Here is an 18,959-nt window from a genome sequence, read left to right on the forward strand (position 1 = left end):
ATCTGCAGTTCCAACTTGACAGCTCTCAAGTTTAAATATTATAAATGAATATTTCTGAATTTGTGATAGAAATCAAAATTTGGGAGCTACATTTACCCAACATTTTTCTGCATCTCTAATCATTAAGAGGTTATTATCTATTTTAGAACAGCGTTAACAGTACATTAAGGGTATCATTGTGCATGCTACTACTAGTGTAATTCTTAGGAAGTTCAAACAAAGATTCCTTTTATTCAAAGGCTGCTTTTCCTGTGTTTATTACAGAAAACAGTTTATATATCTGGCAAATTGTGTAATTAAAGTCAGAATATTAATTAGAATGCTAAAGGATGCTACACACAAGACTTGGAGTACTATTTCTAGGGCAAACCAACAGAAGAAAGTGATCTCAGCTGGAACTTTGAGCAATTGTAATGGTGCAAGGCCAAAAACATTTGGGCCTGGGCACTCAGGTGTGAACAACTGCACTATGAGGCAGACCCTGAATATAGCCCACCCCTGGGAGCTTTGCTGAGTTTGGCATCTTTGGGGATCTGCTTGCAGTAAAGTTCCTGCTTTGTGCTGTAGTTGGGTTGAGTATTTAGTACTCAGCCCAAGCAAGCTTGGAGGTGGAAGAAGCCAGTTTGTCTATGGAAGCCATGCTATGGAGAGTTGCTCGGGTAAGTTATGAGCTAAGTTCATTATGAGTGTATTGGCTCATCTAATTTTTCAGTGGTTTTGGTAGTGAGTATATTTTGTGTTAAAATACCGAATGTGACAAAGGTAACATGACCATTTAGACTTCAGAATTTCTAAACCAAGACTGAGAAGGAGGAGTAAACAGAAGATAACTTCTGAAGATATTACATAAAGAATTTTATGTTCCTGGCTGTTTTGCTGGAATAAATTCTTTCTGAAATATTTTTTCTGTGAGGAAAACAAATTAAAACATTCCTTCCTACTCTTTTCCTTCTGCAGATCTGTCTTTGAAATTACTTAGAAATAGTCTTTTTAGTGAAGCTTAATCTATTTTCTTATATCACACTGATGATGCAGAAACAGCTTCTCCTGCTGTACTTTGTCACTTAAGCGTCTGTTTGCCAGACTACAGAACAGCATGGATATCAGAAAATGGAAAATGATAAGGATTTAACAACTATTTTGGTGAGCTTGGCTCAGCCACTTTTTTTTTTTTTTTTTTTAAAGCAATTTGTCTGTCTCTAATGTGCGTGAGGAGGTGTGTATCGGTACAGGGTTTTGCTGTGCTGAAATAGCACTGTTCTGAGCAGTGGCAAAATGCTGCATCATGATAGCAAGGTCTGGGGGAGCATCCTGTCCCCTGGCAAATGGGTGTGTGCGTGCTGGGGAAGGGATGTGTTAAAGCTTCCTAAATCTAGATGAAGTGGGGACTAGAGTCGTGGGCAGGAAGTCAGGAGTCAGAGCCTAGTGAAGCCTATTAAGATGGAAAAAATGAAGTAATCCAGTACAGTAGGCTATTCAGGTCTGAAAACGGTGAAGTGGGAAAGGCAAAAAGGACAGGGAGATTGAAATTCAGATGTAATTCAAGGGTCTCTGTGCAGCAGCTGTAGATCATGTCTGGCAAAGCAAGTGTTTATTTGGACAATAATAGCCTTGAAGCCTCCTGATAAAACCATCTCCTTGCACTTCAATCCATAATACTGCCAAAGGTTTTCTTAAGTATTCCCTTCTACTGGGATGTAAACCAATCCCTGCCCCAGTGTTGGGGCTGTCATTGTGTATGGAGAGCGGAAGGGGGGTATGAAAATGATTTCCCTTAAAGCAGGCAGGCAGAAAAAAAAGGGGAAAAAAAAAAAAAAAAAGAGGAGGAAGGGTCAGTCTTTTGTTACCTTTTTTTATCCACATCTTTAATTATTTCCTTGGAAAAACAAACGAAGTGATGGATTCTGGACTTCTGAGGAAACAACGGAGGAAGTAGCCTGTTTTCTGAAGCCCCCTTGCCATGTGGTTGCTGCTGTGTGCCTTTTGTCTCTCTGGCTTCCTGAACATGGATGGAAAGCGTGCCCCTTTCATAATCCAGCTTCGCTTCTCTGCCGCCCTCCCTCTCCCTTGCCTGCCTTTGTACAGTTGATAGGAGAAAGGAACCAGCTGCAAAAAAGCCTTTTCATGTCTATCATGCTCCTTGACCCCCCTTCAACACCTTCTTATGCCTATTGGGATTTTCATGATTTCTAATGTTACGTTATGGCAAGCGCCTTCTGCTGAACTTGATGGGAGTTTGGCCTGAGACTAACAGCTGGCTATACAATCTTGGTACAGTTTTTAAGGAGAAAAAAATATTTCTGATCAGTTTTCTCCTCTGCTAAGAAATTCAACTCAGGTTTCCCAAAATAGGAGAACATAGAAACTGGTGTTGAGTTTAAGACATAAATGAATTAAAACAAGCCTGTCTTTAGACTCCAGGTTTAAGCTCAAATATGGAAATTCATAAAACATGTGGATGAATATTAAGAGCAAATTCCACACTGTACTTAACTGCCTTGTAAAGTACTAGGAACTTCTGGTTCCTTGAATCAGATTTTTAAAATATATATAAAAACACAGTTACGGAACTCTCAGTTCATGGGGAGGATAGGGGGGCAGATAAAAGAAATCAGAGTACTGGATGGCACAAAAATAATTGTTATGTGATTTACATTTAAGTTACAATGGTGCTAGAAAAGACCAGATAATGCTGCTGTTTGGAGGAGTTGGAAAGAACAAAGAAAAGTATTCATTACTATAAGGTTAAATATTTTCCTATGACTGCCAACTGTCCTTCAGGCTTTTTTATTTGACTTTTTAAATCCTACAACAGGAATGCTAGTGGGTTTTTTTCTTTGGTAGGGGGGATGTTTCCTCTCAAAGATTTTATTTGGAAAGAAGCTAGTTTTGAATTAAACTCCCTGATTAAACCCCCTGACAGCCTTGATGAAATTTTATGAACTGATGAATATAACTTAAATCTAGAAGACAATACCTGATTCTGTAGTTTAACATTAAATTTCGCTGTTGCATCCTACCAGTAACAGTAATCTCCATCTATCTAGAACATCACTGCTAGAAAAGTCTGCTCTTGATCTGAAGACAAAAGATGCAGAGAACTTGCTGATTCCTTAGTAGTTCTTTTTGCTAATCACACTAATCCTTTGCTGGTAAATTTAGGCTTATTCAGCAACTTGTGCTTTCCTTTCCTGAAGGTATTTTTACTATGGTATCAGGCTAATTCTGCCCTTGGACAAATCTCAGCAGGTCCCTACAAGGCTTTTTCTCAGGGTCTTTGGATTTTTGCACCCTTTCCCTGCACCCTCTGGAGCTTTTTGCCTCACATCTGTTTTAAAATCTGGATACCAGAATGGGATCAATCTCCCCAACACTCACCAAGAATGTACATAATAAAAAAGATACAGGCCACATTGCAGGAAAGCCGTCAACACGCTGCAGTGACTAATATATAATATATCAACCTGAGCTGCAGAGATCTAAGCTTTATTTAGCATCTTTTATGAGCTGTTGCTACGGAAATGGACCTCCCGAAATTAAAGCTGTGGTCACTGATGGTCTGTATTCAGAAAGTATTGGTGGAGCTGTTGTAAATATAAACTCAAATGCAAAAACTAAGGAAAAGAATGGCCAAAAAATAGAAAGCTTTGGAGGATATCATGGATCTTGCTGCTTTGCATCGGTAAGTTGCTATCACTTCTCCTAAGTAGGGGACTCAAAAGTTATCAAAGGCCTTTTAGGATAGGTAGTTGTATGCAGGTTTGGCTTGTATGAATATTTTGTGTTTTGGCTTCTCTCATGGGTGGGAAGTCTGTTAGCATTTTTCATGTGTCTATTATTCATGAGATCTGCCAGTGATTTGCCCAAACTAAAGCTGGGCACTGCTGTGGGGTTACTGTTTAGTCTGTTGAGGTATAACTCGGTTCAGTCTTTCCCTTCCTTTCCATTGAAGCTGGCCATCATGGCTGGCTAAGCTGGCGGAACGGTAAACGACAACTATTACAAATGATCGCTGGTGGTTCCTCGGACACCCAGAGAGCTGAGTGTATTGCATAGGGCAGGATGTTTCTGGCTGCTAGAAAATATTTCCATCACATGTCTTTGTAGGTAACTGACAAATATACTTAGAGAACCACTGCCCCATCCAACTAAACTGAGCAAAGACTGTTTAAAATACGTTGCATATTTTTTCTACCACAGTATTTCCCTTTCCATTTTTGTTACTGTCAAAAATACTTTCATCGAAAGGTAGGAGAACATTCTTCTAATCATCCACTGCTTTATATGAAAGTAGAGACAGAATCTAAGGCAAGTAAGAGGAGCAATTGTTCATCTTTCACGGTGGTAGTCGAGATTGTCTGGTTCCTCCTGCAGACATCAGGATTCTGACTGAGTGGCATGATATTTGGGGTACTTGCATATCCATCCATTTCCAAAAACAATTTTATTAATGAGTCTAGTGGAAATATGAGATCTATTGAATAAAGTCAATATGAGAAGACAAATGAAGATTCATCCCTACCTGGCCTGAAAATTTCACTTCAGTGTTAAAGCTGAAATTAAAAAAAAAAAAAATGTCACTCCACTTCAGGAGCTGGCCCCCCCCCCCAAAAAAAAAAAGTAGGAATCATAATAAAGTTAAGCACTTTTCTTACCAATCCAGAATACACTGGAGACAAATAATCTGCAATTTTCACCTTCACATTGTTAGTGAATTGTAGGTTTGGCCTTTGCAAGCATTAGCAAAACTTCTAGCATGTACATGGAATAATTCAGCAAAGAAATTGGCCCTGACCATCAGAGCAGTAAGAAAACAAACACAAGTGGATTAACATAATTGCTTAATCAACAGCATTCAATGAGGGGTCTGCAAGTGTGCTGAATTAATCATCTCATTGTGAGGTGCATTATAGGTAATGAACATAATGAGAACTTTGCACAGCTGGGAACTATTTTAATCCATTAACAAGCAAAAATAGGTCTTGAAAAACAAGGTTTTTTAATCTACAGCTAATCTTGATGTTAAATTTTGGGGTTAATTTCAGAGAAGTTAAAGGGGGAAAATCATCTTCTTGACCTTCTGCCTGTCCAAGAATGACAATTCCATTCATCAGTATATAATCCTCAGCAAACATTAAAGGATCCTAGGTTTAATTGGTTATTGTAATATATTAGTAAAATCTGCATGCTTTCATTGGGAATGCTGCATGAAATATTCTGTGTGTGGAGCTGACAGGATATAGTCAGATCCTTTTATTAGGCATCATGATGTTGCTGAAGGTGAGGACTTGTGCGGAGGTTTGAATGCCATCCTTTCTTCCTTGTATGCCTATTTCAGTCAAATTAGAAGGTTGGTGGTCTTTGTCTTGATATTCCTGAAGAATAAATTCCATCGTCCATCTGAAATATTCAAGTTTTTTTTTTTATATTGTACTGTTTGTATGACTGATTTCCTGGGAGAGTATAGATGGGGACAGGGAAAGCTCGGGAAACAAAGTAATTGCAAATGCCTCAGGAGAAGAAGACTTGAAAACAACATGAGTCCAATGCTCTTTGTTACACAGGTCTCCACATGGTGGTGTTGGTTTAGGTCCCACAGATATTCCTTTCACACCAGCTGTGACTGCAATCCTGCTAATTTGACTCAGCTCAAGTGCAGGGAATTTATTGTACTGTTTTTTAAAGTCTGATGTCTTCAAAGGAAATATTTATCCACAGTCATCACTGACCTGTGATGACTCAATCAACTGCAGACTGGCAAGAAAAACCAACTTACTCCAAGGGATTTAGAAGACAAAGTGCTCCCTTCTGGCTATAACTAATACATCTATGTTCCAGTCCTCAAGGGTTGCTGTTGGAGAACTATGCAAGCATCATCCAGCCCCATTCCAGCTGGCTAATATTTCACTAGATTACTTAGGCGATAGCAAATATAGGTCATATTAAGCATGTGCAATATTCCCTCTCCATTTTTTCAAGCAGGATTTTCTCCTTTAAGAGCATGAAAATGAAGACAAAACAGTGAAGGGGGATAAAGCAAATATTCATCAGCATGTTACGTGGTTTTGGCAAACATAGCCGAGAGAAACTTCTTATCTGTCGACATCCTCCTCCAAATCCATGCTGTCTCCTCCATGTGGTGTGTTAAATACTACAAAAATTCTGTACTGATCCTCACACAACTGATAAGCAAAATGTATTTTTTTCCCCTTCCTGAAGTAGGATGTTCAGAAAGGGATCCTGTCCAATTTGGAAGTGTTTGAGAAAAGTACTTAATGCATGAGATTTGAAAGAAAAGAATTGAGTCTTGATCACTACACTGATTTTCATTTGGCTATTGAATTCAGGAAGGAGGAAATATTTTTCTACTCAAACAGTTGGCAAACAAAAACCCAAAATAACCAGATGACAAAATGTTTCTTGGTAATAAATGCTAACTCTTAATAAAAATTTAAATTTTAGGGAGTTTGTGTTCACTTACTGGTTATATATGTATGGAGAAGGAATATCTCAGAACATTTATGGTTATGATTAGTTTTCATAAAAATTGGATAATCATCTAAAGAGGCAAGACTTTTAGTTTAGCCTTCCCTCAGGTTAGGACAGGTCATTTTGAATATTTTTATTGTTGTTGACAACCCATGGCTTTTGACTGGTCTTTTTTGGACATTCTTTCTAAAATGGAAAAATATTTTGGATTTCCATTCAGATTCTGAATGCTATTAGTGGGAAATGAGAGTACAGAGCAGTTTATCATGGTTGATAATCTCTGCTAGAGCCCCTCCAGGGGAAGCTCATCAGCTTGGAAACTCTGACAATGTAATGCTGCTACCTTAACTAGATTAAAGGTTGGACTCGATCTTAGTGGTCTTTTATCATAGAATCATTCAGGTTGGAAAATTAATCTTACAGGTAGGCTTCTATTCTATCAAACAAAATGAAGGAATAAATAAAAATGGCAAGTAAGTAGGCATTTGCTTTGGAGGATGCTCATTCTTCTTTCAGTCAAGAATGTCATCAGTGCTGGTATTGAAGAATCTTTCACTCCACCTGAAAATGCTCTGTGCACAACCCTATCTGGAATGCAATTGGAAGAAATGTGGTATAAATGCTTCTAGCAAAATCACATTGTACAGATGATACAGTTTGCATGTACAGCTGTGTTATTGGAGTCAAGTTGCAGCATGCCAAAAAAGGGTGTCTGCATTATGCACAGAAGAGGATTTTAAAAATCTGAGCCTCTCTTAAAAAAAAAAAAAAAAAAAAAAAAAAAAAAAAAACTCTCCTAACTTTTGCAACCTTAGCACCTGCAACTTAAGTAACAAAAACTAGGTGTTAACTTTGGCATTTGAGCAGTACTTCCGGCTTTGCAGCCAACCTCAAAGTTTTAAAATTTATTTTAATTTTACATTAGAACAAAACCCAAACTTGTAAAATATTCTTACAAAACAGAATTGTGTCAAACCATATGTTTTGGGATGGAAAGACAGTTTTTACATGCTGTATTTTAGTTCTCTCTGACTTGGAAAGGGAAGGCCAGAATTTTTTCCCTATAAAGATTTTAATTAAACTAGGATGTCTTTCCTAAATATTTAGATCTGGCAAACCAGAATAGTTTGGTAAGAGGGCATTTAGTTATACTAGAGATTACTAGATGCTGTTTTTTAGTCTAAAAATTTTGGTAAAGTTAGCACATATAGTAGTAACGTGGAACTTACCACATGAAAAGTTATACTTGTGTATTTTTCATAAGTAGGTTTTCTGTACAGAAATATTTGAATGATTGTATTAATGAGCATAGGCTTAAAACATTTTACATAACTAAATCCTAATGTTCTTTTATATAAATGTGACAAGAAAAGAGGAAAAATGCCTGTAGAGCAGCTGTTACATTCTGTGCAGCAAAGAACTGAAAGACTATTAGTTCTAATTTTTCCTCTGTGGTATTCTTGCATTATACTCTTATAAAACTGAAAATTCTTGTCTTTGGAGAACAAACAACCAAAATCTCAGCAGAGACAATATACAGAAACCTTAGTTATTGTAAAGGTAATAGATATATTTGACTTGGCTAAGGTGTTTTGCTGTTTATAAAAATCTAAGTCAAGAATGCATCCAGTTTAGGGAACACCTTGACTGTTGATAGTAGGAATCATAAATATTCAGTTTGAAAATAGGCTAATTGAGGTGCTTTGCTTGCAATGCAATGGTTCATTCTGTTCTATGAGAAAGAAATTGTCCTCTGATTCCTTGCTACTGAGGTCTTTTCTACAAATGATGGGACTCCTGTGAAGATTAAATAGTATTTTGCATAAACCCTTCATGAAGAGGAAATCTCTGTCCAGCATGTTGATGTTATTCAGACCAGTAGCTGAAGGATTCCTAAAATTTCAGAAGTTCATTTTCTTCAGAGAGGTCCTGGTGCATGCAGGAGGGGAGTCCCTGCTATGTGTAACTTATTTAGCATTGTTACTCCAAAAATACTCCACTGATGGGTTCTAGCATATCACCAAAATGATATAAATAACCTCAGGTCTGACAAGGAGAATGCCATTTCTAAACTATTTGAGATTTCATTTTCTGCCTCCCAGTGGTGCCTAGAGGACACTCTAGTGTCAAATCTGGTGGCAAACCTGGCACTTAGTGTATCTTTTTCAATGTCAAAGGACCTCAGAGTTGATATAGGAGTGATAGTCAGGTATCATTTCTAACGGTGAACAAGACCCAAAAGCTAAGTTTGGATAGTTTCTTTCAACTGTTTACCTCTTTCTGTCTACAACCACCTCCCCAATTTCTGCTGCTGCCAACATGGTTGGGGCAATTTATACCCATAAACCAAGTCAGTCAGAATAATATTTGGTCAGTTAAACAGATGAGCGCTGTCATGACATGCTTTGGTGATAAACCTGTGTACTATGTGCTATATATGAATCAGACTAGTATGTGTATACTAGACATGAATTGTGTGGCTTCACTCATCACTGCCCTCCGAATTTGTTACATGAAGGCTTCTGCATGTCTGCACTCTTGTAAACCTTCATAATAAAGATTCCAAGGTCTTTTACTCTCCTTCCCCCTCTGTTTCCCTCCCTCCTCCAGGCTTGCCCTGCTGGGCCTGCACAGTGCTTTATCTCAGTGCTGGGCCTGTGCCTGATGAGGCCTCTCAGAAGGTGCTTCCTTTCTGGCCTATATTCATGTTGGTGAAAAACAGGCCTCTCCCGAGCGTTTGAGCTGAAGGCGGATATGAAGTCAACAAGTATAATATGAAAATAAATAAAAATCCAGTTCAAACAAACCACTTGCCTCAGTAAATAGTTTCTGGCCCCCTTTCAGGACTGCCTAGCAAATCTCCTTAACTATCTTGTTTTCAAACAGCTTGAAGGCCTAATCCTTCAAAGCTTACCTTGTTTTGGAGCACTTAATTCAGCTCACATAGAAATTACTCAGATATTATTGTGTATTGATGATTCATGATGGGTCTGCTGGAAAATGAAAGCTAAGGAGTCTAATCAATAAAATAATTTAGTCTCTTTGAACTAGTTCCAGGTCAATTTTTCTTGGCAGTTTTTTCACTTCCTGAATTATACTGACCAAAACCATGAATAATGATCTAAAATTACACAATATACAGAAACCATCTGTTAGATAGAAACTGGAAGGCTGATGTCATCAGGCTACTTCTAATCTGAAGCTCACATGTTGCCAGTGATGATGTCATGAGCTTGGCAACTCGCTGGTAGAGTTGGTTAAGCATGAGTAGCAATGCAGTTTTCCCCAGTTTCTACCAAAAGCACTTGTGCTTGTTATATATAAAAGAAATAGAAGCACTGTGTGCTGATATAACATCCGAACTGTCTGGTGGTAGTGTTAAAGAACTTGTTTAGTGCAATTCTATCAACAACCCAGAGACAAAGCAAAGTCTCTTGGACTTTCATCATGTTCTCTGTTAAGGATTTAATCCTGATCTCTCAGGTTAATAATGAAATAGTTATTTTTATCTGGAGTAAACCTGGCTAGGTATGTTTCAGACAAGGCAGGTGCATGTGGAAGGACCATCAGTTCCATGTGGTGCTCTGGATGTTCTGATTCAATTCCAGTGTAAGCTCCAAGCCTCACACACTGGATTAAGCCTGGTGACACTGAGGATAACAGCAAAATTCATACAACTTAAATGGATAAATGTTCTGGGTTAAAATTTGTTCCCCATCTCAGTGATAATGTAAAATAAGCTGATATCAAAGCCTGGCTGCCAGGGTTTTTTGCTGTTGCCAGTTGCTTCAATGGAGGATTAAACCCTTCCATAGGGTGCGGAACTGTGGAGTAATGTGGCCATATAGAAATTCAACCTGATCTCCACTGGTGATGGTATTGAAGACAGAAACCTGAAGCTTACTGTTCCTTTTGTGTGTTAGCTATTATTGTCACATTGGCATCTGTTTGAAATGATTGCTTCCACTGGTTGTTCTCATTGGATATCATAGATCATGTCTTCTACCACCTAATTGTACTCAATTGAATGGCTGTGGATAGAAATTATTTTTTATCTCATTTTGCTGCTATTGAACCTGAAACCAATCTCCGTGACTTCTAGAAAAGAGCATCAGCACTCAAATTTTTAGAAAAGCCCTTAGTGCTTGGTGCTTCAAGAATTCTAAGATAATCTTTAAATGGTCTGAGTCTGATTTTAAACTTCGTATAAAATTTCATGTAATTTGTGCTTGTTTATCAAGATGTATAATTTAATTACTGTTTTAAGTGCCTGAAAATATTTCTAGTTAGATGGAAATCTGTAAACAATCAAGTTTCTTATTTTAACATTATTTTCATTCTGCATTTAGAGCTACATAATATAGTAAGGTTTTAGTTTTTCTTTCTAAATTCAAGTCTTACGCTCATCACATTTAAGGAGTTCAGTCACTAAATTTGAGAGTTCTATTTTTAAACTAGAACCAGCTACTTCATGCGAGTACAAATTCACACTAGTTTATATACAATTATCCCACAAACTTGCTGGCTGTTACAGGAAAAAAAAATACATTCAATGAGTGTAATATTGCTTTAAATGCAGTCACATTGAAATTTAAATGTCTCCATACACAGTTTTGTGCATGACAGCTGAGATGAAGGGATTTTGGAAGCATAGTGCTTTGCTATGTCTGCGTACTCTGTCAAGGTTTTCTGTATTTGCAGCACTACAAAACAAGTTGACAGCAGGCTCTGTAATGATAAAAATATTTTTTTCTGTGACAAATATAAGGTCGATCAGCTTTATGTACAGATCTTATTCTCTGTGACTGTCACAGCAATGGGAGGTATTTCTGCTACCTTTTCAAAGCAGCAAGTAATTTGTGAGCTGAGAACATGTAGCAACTGATGGCATAATTCTGTGAGCCTAGACTGTAATGCAGGTATGTCCAAAAGGCAATGAGCTGCCTTTCTCTGTTACAGAGCAAGCCTTGTTATTTCTCATTTTAAGGGGCAAGGAAGATTTCAAAAGGTCAATCTTGAATCAGAAAGTAAAGTAAGGTTGTGCTTTCTTCCCTGAAGGAATCGTGATTTGCAATTGCTTACCAAGCTCTGTAGTAAATTCAAATTTTTTGTGTACCCTGCTAAAGCCCAGAAGCATCTAACCTAAGAACTCACCACTGAATCAAGGCTTTTGTTAAAGTCCTGCTGATTGAAATCTGTGCTCCCACTGCCCTGGCTTACTAGATCTCCATGGCAACCTCACAGTTGATGCCTGCCCAATATTTTCATTGGCAGTCCATCAAAGGACTTGAGAATGTGCAAAGTTTGGGGCAAGAGAGCCAATCCGTGTTGTCTCCAGACACCAGGTCCTGTGTTGCCTCATTACAGGAAGTCACTGGCTTCTGCTGGTCTCAAGCTGTATTTGAGGCAACAGCTTGGTGAGCAAAGGGTTTCTCTGCCTCCTCTTACTGTTGTTTGCCACATACCCTTCATAAAGAGAGATGATTTATCTTTGAAATGCTAAAAAGTATTTGGAAAAGAAGCCTCAGCTTTTCTTTCCAGAGCTCCTCAGCACTTGCAGTGCCTGACTTCCACCTGATTTCTATCAAAGCATCAGATTGGTGGAGATGAATGAACAGAAAAATGATAAGCATGGGGAACCTTGCTAATACACATATCCCTAGGGGGTTACGTTAGTAAGCCCTGTCAAATTCCTTTATAATTTAATGAAATTTTGACAAATGAAAGTGGCTGTATGTTTACAAAACAATTTTGTCTGACATTCACACATTCACATGTTGCTTTGGCTTAGATGAGAGATATGCTGGAGGGATACTTGTATTGCAACACCCAAACTGTGTCAACAGTCTTGTGTTACAGCTGCAATACCGGATCAGATTTGAAAAGAACATTGACTAGGAAGGAAGCCCAGATTTGTTTTAAAGTCTGGCAAATTTGAAAGACCCGCTTTAACAGCAGCAGAATAATAAATACCTTTCAAGCATATTATGTATTTAAGGGATGCTGTCAGGTTGATTAAGGCTCCAAACCTAGCTTTTAGTCGTCTTTTTTTTTTTTTTTTTTTTTTTTTTACAATGTAAGATTGTTATTTTAATGAAATGTTTATATTTTTGTTCTATGGCAGCTTTTTCATAGGCAGTTAACATTATCTGTATGAATTCTGTTTGGTGAGGTTACTCAGGTAGGTGAAGTTGAGATTTACATATTTGTCCTTTTTTGGAGTTAAGTAGATGATATTATCCTAGGAAGTGTGTTACAAACCTAGTAATTCAGAATGTCAAATCGATGAATAAACTTCCAAATGCTCCAAGAGTCATAATGCTATGTCCCTGCCACTGACACACCGTTTCGGTGTTAAAGTGCTGTACAGATAGCCAGCTATCAATTAACTAAAACAAAACCCTACTTTGACTGCAGTGCACTCCCCTAGCTAAGATCACTTGACTGTAATCCTCCTAATAGGGACAGCAGCAGATAGCATTAGTCACTTTTTTTTCTTTCCAAAGAACTTTCAATTGTCTTGCTTTCTACCACCCAGAAAAATGGGAGAAAATGCTCATCTTAATTTCCCTTTTTGGAGGAGGGGAGAGAAATACACATCTATAAATCTGTAGCCCATTCGGGACTTCAAATGCTTCACTTATCTGGTATTGTAAACTTGGAGCTGTAGAGTAATACTCACCAGACAAGTCATAAATCATGACTAAAGACAGGTGCAATAAATACCAGTGTCAAAAAGTTACAAAGTAAAATTATATTGTTTTGACAAGATGTCCAGATGCGTTGACAACAGAGCAAGTAAATGGTCTTTCTCTGAGAGTCTGTATTAGTGCAGAGGAGGCTGAGGAAGAAAAAAAGAATCTAAAAAGACCTAAGAAAAATAACCCTAAGCTTAAAGGCTTATCATGAAAACTATGTTACTACTGCAAAACACCTAGGAACACATTCATTTTCTGCACAACCCTTCATTTTCTTTCTCAAGCAAACTGCCTGAGTGCATCTCCTTCTGTGCATCTCCTTCACTTTGCCTTTTTAGGTACACAAGGACTGACAAAATTTTTCTTTTTTTTTTTTTTGTACTGCAGAATTTCCACAGATATTTTGTTTAGCTAGCTGTTTCTATCATCTCAATAGCATATATTTATGTAACTGGTCCCCATCACAAGATGTGAGTTCTGTTGAATATAAAAAGCTGGGACAGAAAACCCATTTCAGTGTGCCCATCCTGTTCAAGAATTCAGCCATGCATCCAAGTATCTTTGAATGGAGTTGGAGTTGCTCTTGAGTTTTAAATTAATATGGGGCTTTTGTGACTATTTGAACTGGGGCCAGAAGGTTGAGCAACTTCCATGTTAAAATATTAAATAATTTGTCAAAAATGGAAGGTATATTTTTTTAAAACCTGACCAATTGCCCCAACCATGAGACCACCCCAAATTCCTTGCTTTCATGGGATCCCGTTGATGCTTGTAATAGATATTCCAGGATCTTGGGCCTTTTTATTTTCAGGAACATGCATGTATTTAACAGAACTCTTTCATGATGTTTTCACCAGAGTATTCTTGCCAAATTCTAGCAGCAGTTTTGGAACCTTGTGATATGCTTGGATTTTACTATTAAATAGTGGGGGGAAGACTTCTGTTCTTAGAAAATTTGAGCACTAAAAGTCTTCCATATGGTATATTAATTTGTGGAAATTAAATGCAGTGATACCTCACCAAAAATTGCTAGATCTAAATCATGCAGCAATTAAGAGTGATTGTATGTTATGGCTGTGTAGGGCTCAGTCCTCCTGAGAAGTTTGGTTATATTAAACCAGGTGGGACTTTCCACTAGTGAAATTAAACTCTGCTTCGTTCCCTGATCTAGCTAAGACATTTTCACACTTATCCAACTTATCCAAGTAAGATATATGCATTTTTGCCTGAAATAAATTCTAATGGCAGAATCTTAATACTGAAAGCAAATCTTGGTGTTTCTGCTCAGGTGAGATTCAGTTTTTGAGCAACTTTGCCTGTGCAAGGATGACGCTTTGGACTCCAAAAAAACTGGCTGTACTGTAGATGGTGGTAGGACTGCTGAGGCTTGGGCTGCCAGGCCAGACATCAGCACCCTGTAAAATCAAGCCAATATGTTTCTGTTGAAAGGAATGCGCTACCATAAATGAAGGCACTTGAAGGTCAAAGGTCACTGTGAGTAATTAGCCCAGGCCATTAAAGGAAGAATAAAAATAATGTTTTACAAGCTGATAGAAAAGAAAGTTAAAAATACTCCTCAGAGGAAAAACTAAAAATCCAGCACCATGTTTGATTGTGTCCATGCATGTGCACATGCACGTAAGAGCAATGCACACATTTTCTTTACGAAAGTATGCTTCTGGCCCAGTATGTATACATGTTCCATTAACACTAGGATTTTTGGGGAAAAAATAAATTGTCCCATGCTATATATAATATTTTAAAAGCTACCTTTAAAATGGTCAAGTCTTTTTATCATCACATTATCTCCTTCCTCAATCTTAAAATCTGTTTGACATTGGAAAAATACACAAAGTTTGACAGCTGGGGTAAAGTGAAATCTGAATATATCCTCGGTATATGCTGGCCATTTCAAAGCAGCTCTCAGGAGAGCTGGAGGGATGCTGTGCTGTAAGAGTACGAACAATCCACAAAGGACAAGCAGCCTGTTGCCCACTAACCTGATGGATGAGTGACCTGTTAAAGAGACTCCTGGGGCTATACAGTTGCCCGTTTTACTTAAATGAAATCAAATATGCTTAAAGCTATGTAGGCTATGGTATAGTTGCTAAGTTGTACAAAATATTGAGGAGTCTTTTAGTGTAGCTTAAAGAAAAATCCAGATCTGTTGCAAGATGATACTTCAGTTCCATAGCAGTTAGTAGTGCCTACAGGTTGTTGTTCAGTTGAATGTATGCACTGTGGTGCAGCATTTTGTATTTTTTTTTTTTTTTTTTACTAATTAGGTGTGATAGTAACTAAGGTAATTTCAAGAAGTTCCCAATGTTGGGCTCCTATCTGCCTGCATACATTGTAGGCAGGGGTATCCAAAGTGGTTTTGTTCTGGAGGACTGTAGACAGCCCCACCTTCACCACTGACATCTGCCAACCAGAATAAAAGCTTTAAAAAAAAAAAAAGGGGGGGGGGGGAATTTTGGTTCTCTGAGCCCTGTCACAAATGACCCTCAACAGTTGCACTAACAGCCTCAAAATAGTTATAAAAAAAAAAAAGCAAACAAGTTATCTACAGTCATTTCAGGAACTAACTTAAATCAATTTACTTCTCATCCACTTCCTCCTAATCCTATCCCAGATCGACTAATACCCACCACTTCCCTATCACTGGTGCTGGGCCTAGAGCAGTTCTCTGCATGACAGGGGTCAGGGATAACACCTCCTGTTAATCAGCTCTAAGATGGTTTCCAGCTCTTCCTGAGACCTTACTGCTGTAGAGGAGCCCTGTCAGCAGCAATTACCATGAAGCTCTTTCAGAAGAAAAGAGACCTATTTAGTCCCTTTGCCTCTCTGGTGTTTCCAGATCCTTCCTCAAAATGAAAAATGCTATTTGATAATCTAAGAGGACATGTCACTGCTAAACTATATATTTTAGCCAAGAGTTTTATTACCCCTTGGGCCTGTGGCACAGAGGTCTTGACACAGTAGGTAACAGAAGATGGCATGCCAACATTCATATAAAGGTTGGGATGGAGGGGTATGAAAAGTGAATAAGTAGGCATACAGTTGGCTTTCCCTCCTGTGCGTCATCTCTCTGCATGTCGTGCTACTAAATGCCATTTGATGTGTTCAGAAGGAGCCCTAGACATCTAGATTTTTTTCTTGTTTTCAGCATGGTTTGGTGAATTCCATCTTGAACTGTTTCTATTTTATATCTTGATTTTTCTTCACTAGGGATTCTGCCATATTGCTAGAAGTTTGGACCACTTTGAACAGATACATCCTGTGCTGTTCTGTCTTGTTTTTGGTGTGGTTGTGGTATGTTGGCTTTCCGGCTTTTTTTATTCTCCACCTTTACCTTTAGACCTCTTCATGACCCTTATGTCCACGTTTCACCTTTATCATAACTCTGCTCCCCCTTCTCTGGTAATGCTCATAACTCCTTATTGACCCTGTGCATCTCTTAGACGCTGCATCCTCAACTCTGCAATTCCCCACAGGACACTTAGACATTTGCTTTTAATCTGGACTCTGAGTTTATACCAAATTCTGTAAACAAAATCAGGAGGACTTTCATAAAGGAAAGCACACGCATATCACAGGCATTTTTGCTGACACTTTTGACTCTGGGCTTGATCTTTGCCCAAGTTGCAAAATAAAAAGGGCAGAGGGCAGAGTTCAAAAGCGGCCATTTACCTCTTGGATTATTGAAAATAAAACACCAGCGGAAACCCTCCTGAGTAATTTGAGGAAACTTCTCTCCCCCTCCTCCCCCAGGAAGGATGTCATTATATTGTTTTCTAAGGTTAGGTCTGTTTATAGAAATAAACACTTGAGTGAAAACAGGCATGAAATGCTAGAAAGCCGGCAAAGAAATCTAGATAGCATGTGATCTGAACCAGCACACACACGCACCAGCAACTGTGCCACACAACTGCCTCAAGTTCAAGCACCTCCTCTCCTGGATGGTGTCCAGCAAAGTACATTTTCTTACAGTTTATTGGGGATTTACCTGTACTCTGATAGGGACATTTGCAAGTGTCTTTGGGGAAGCTTAATGTGACATGAAATTTAAAATATAAGCTTATAAATAGTAAAAATAAAGTCAACAGATTTGTTTGCCTTGAGTATAGCAGGAAAGTAATTTGAATGTCTTGCTCATATAGCTATTTAATGAAGACTTTAATGACCAAGTATCAGTAATTGTATTATCACCTCCCATTTGAGGTATCTGAAGCTTGAGCTTTCAAAACTAAAAGCATCCCAAGACTGTCAGTCACTTCCAATAATATATGCTGTAAACATGAATTTAAGTCATTAAACCCCCTTTCCATGCTATGAGAATTTATGCCCCAAGTTTCTCCTCCAAATACATGAATTTCTGTACGTCTTCATGTGTACTTCTTCCCAAGGACAGCAGCGTACATGAGGTAGGATCACTGCCTAAAGGCAAGAAGCTGACTGGGAATAGCTAGAAGCTCTTTGAATGTATTTCAGATGAATTTACCATTCTTTAGCTGACACTCGAGCATGGCATTTTCCCTTCATGTCCCCCCTTTTTTTTTTTTTTTTTTCCCCACTACCATACTTATCACCCTCAGTTTTACTTTTCCCCATTTTAGTCGCTTCTACTTTCTCCTTATTGACCAATAAAGAGTTCATTTATAGCATTTTCTTAATTGCCTTTCCACCAGGTGACTGGGGAAGGGAGGAATTTCTTTTTTTGCCTTTCTCCTCCTTCCTTTCCACACTTTTTTTCTCTTGTTTTGCATCTGTAAACTGAAGCCATCAGTTTGGATCTATGACTTCGTAGTAGTGTTTCAATCTTCCTATGCTTGTTCATTTGGGTATTGGCCCTCTTCTTTCTTCCTGTCTGAATCTGGAAGTAGAAATAGATTGAATAATACTACGTAGACAATAAAATTGGGAGGGAAGGCACAAAAAAAACCTTTGGTGTTATATAAAAACTGAAGTGTTTAGGGGAGTCCATAAATCATTCTTCCTGCCACATCTGTTTTTATTTTGAAATTTATCAGCCTGCTTATTTGCAACAGGGGTTGGGGGGGGGGGGAGGAGGAGGGAAGGGTTGCAATATTAATCTCCCAATGTGACTTATAGAATATCAGAATAGGGGGAAAGAAAGGCTTTTAGCTGGTTTCTGCTTTTCCTTCCTTAAGACTGGAGATAAAGATTGGCTGCACACCGTGAGCTTGGCTGAAAAGGGCAATTCATGCATCCCTTCTTATCAGCCCTCAGAAGGGAGAGCTGGAGTTCACCCTGCACACTGTACAGCGATAGTCCCGCTCCCACATGGGGAGGTTGGTGGGTGTGTGAAGATAAGACAAGCTTAAAACTGATACCTGTCCAGACAAAATAGGCTTTTTTCCCCTCTCTCTGGTCTGCAGGGAACATGTGTGGGCATCTTTAAAGACACTGGCAATGATAAGTTTTTGTCTGTTCTTCACGTCTAGAATCAAGTGGCAGTCGGGGGAGCGGGAAGTCGGCACAGATATCCGGCTCTAATGAGCCTTACCCCTTTCCCAGAACTTTGAACAAGTTGCAAGCAATAGCTTCATAGTTCCCCTCCCTTCTGATAAAGATGATATTTATTTGATGTCTTCTGTCCCATTCTGTGACAGCAGCAGCTGATATGCTTGAATTGTTTTGCATTTCAAGACCTGATGCGTGATCTTCAATGCAGGGTTTCTGCTTGTGTGGATGCTGCAGAGCACACAGATTGGTTTCCTTCCCTTTTTTTTTCCAAGATGACATTTTACA

General features: G+C 38.5%; 1 long non-coding RNA gene across 2 annotated transcripts in view; it reads left to right on the forward strand.

Moving 5' to 3' along the window:
* Nucleotides 1–486: 486 nt before the first annotated feature.
* LOC311420874 overlaps nt 487–18,959 on the forward strand; it is a 101,145-nt gene continuing 82,672 nt past the window's right edge. The window contains exon 1 of one of the 2 annotated variants that reach the window (XR_014684580.1): nt 487–659. This is a non-coding gene — a long non-coding RNA (uncharacterized lncRNA). Of the gene's footprint in view, nt 660–1,030; nt 1,144–18,959 lie in introns of those variants that run through there. The other variant, XR_014684581.1, reaches the window with a different exon arrangement.

The sequence above is a fragment of the Aythya ferina genome, assembly GCF_964211825.1.
Source record: "Aythya ferina genome assembly, chromosome: 18".
NCBI lineage: Eukaryota > Metazoa > Chordata > Aves > Anseriformes > Anatidae > Aythya > Aythya ferina.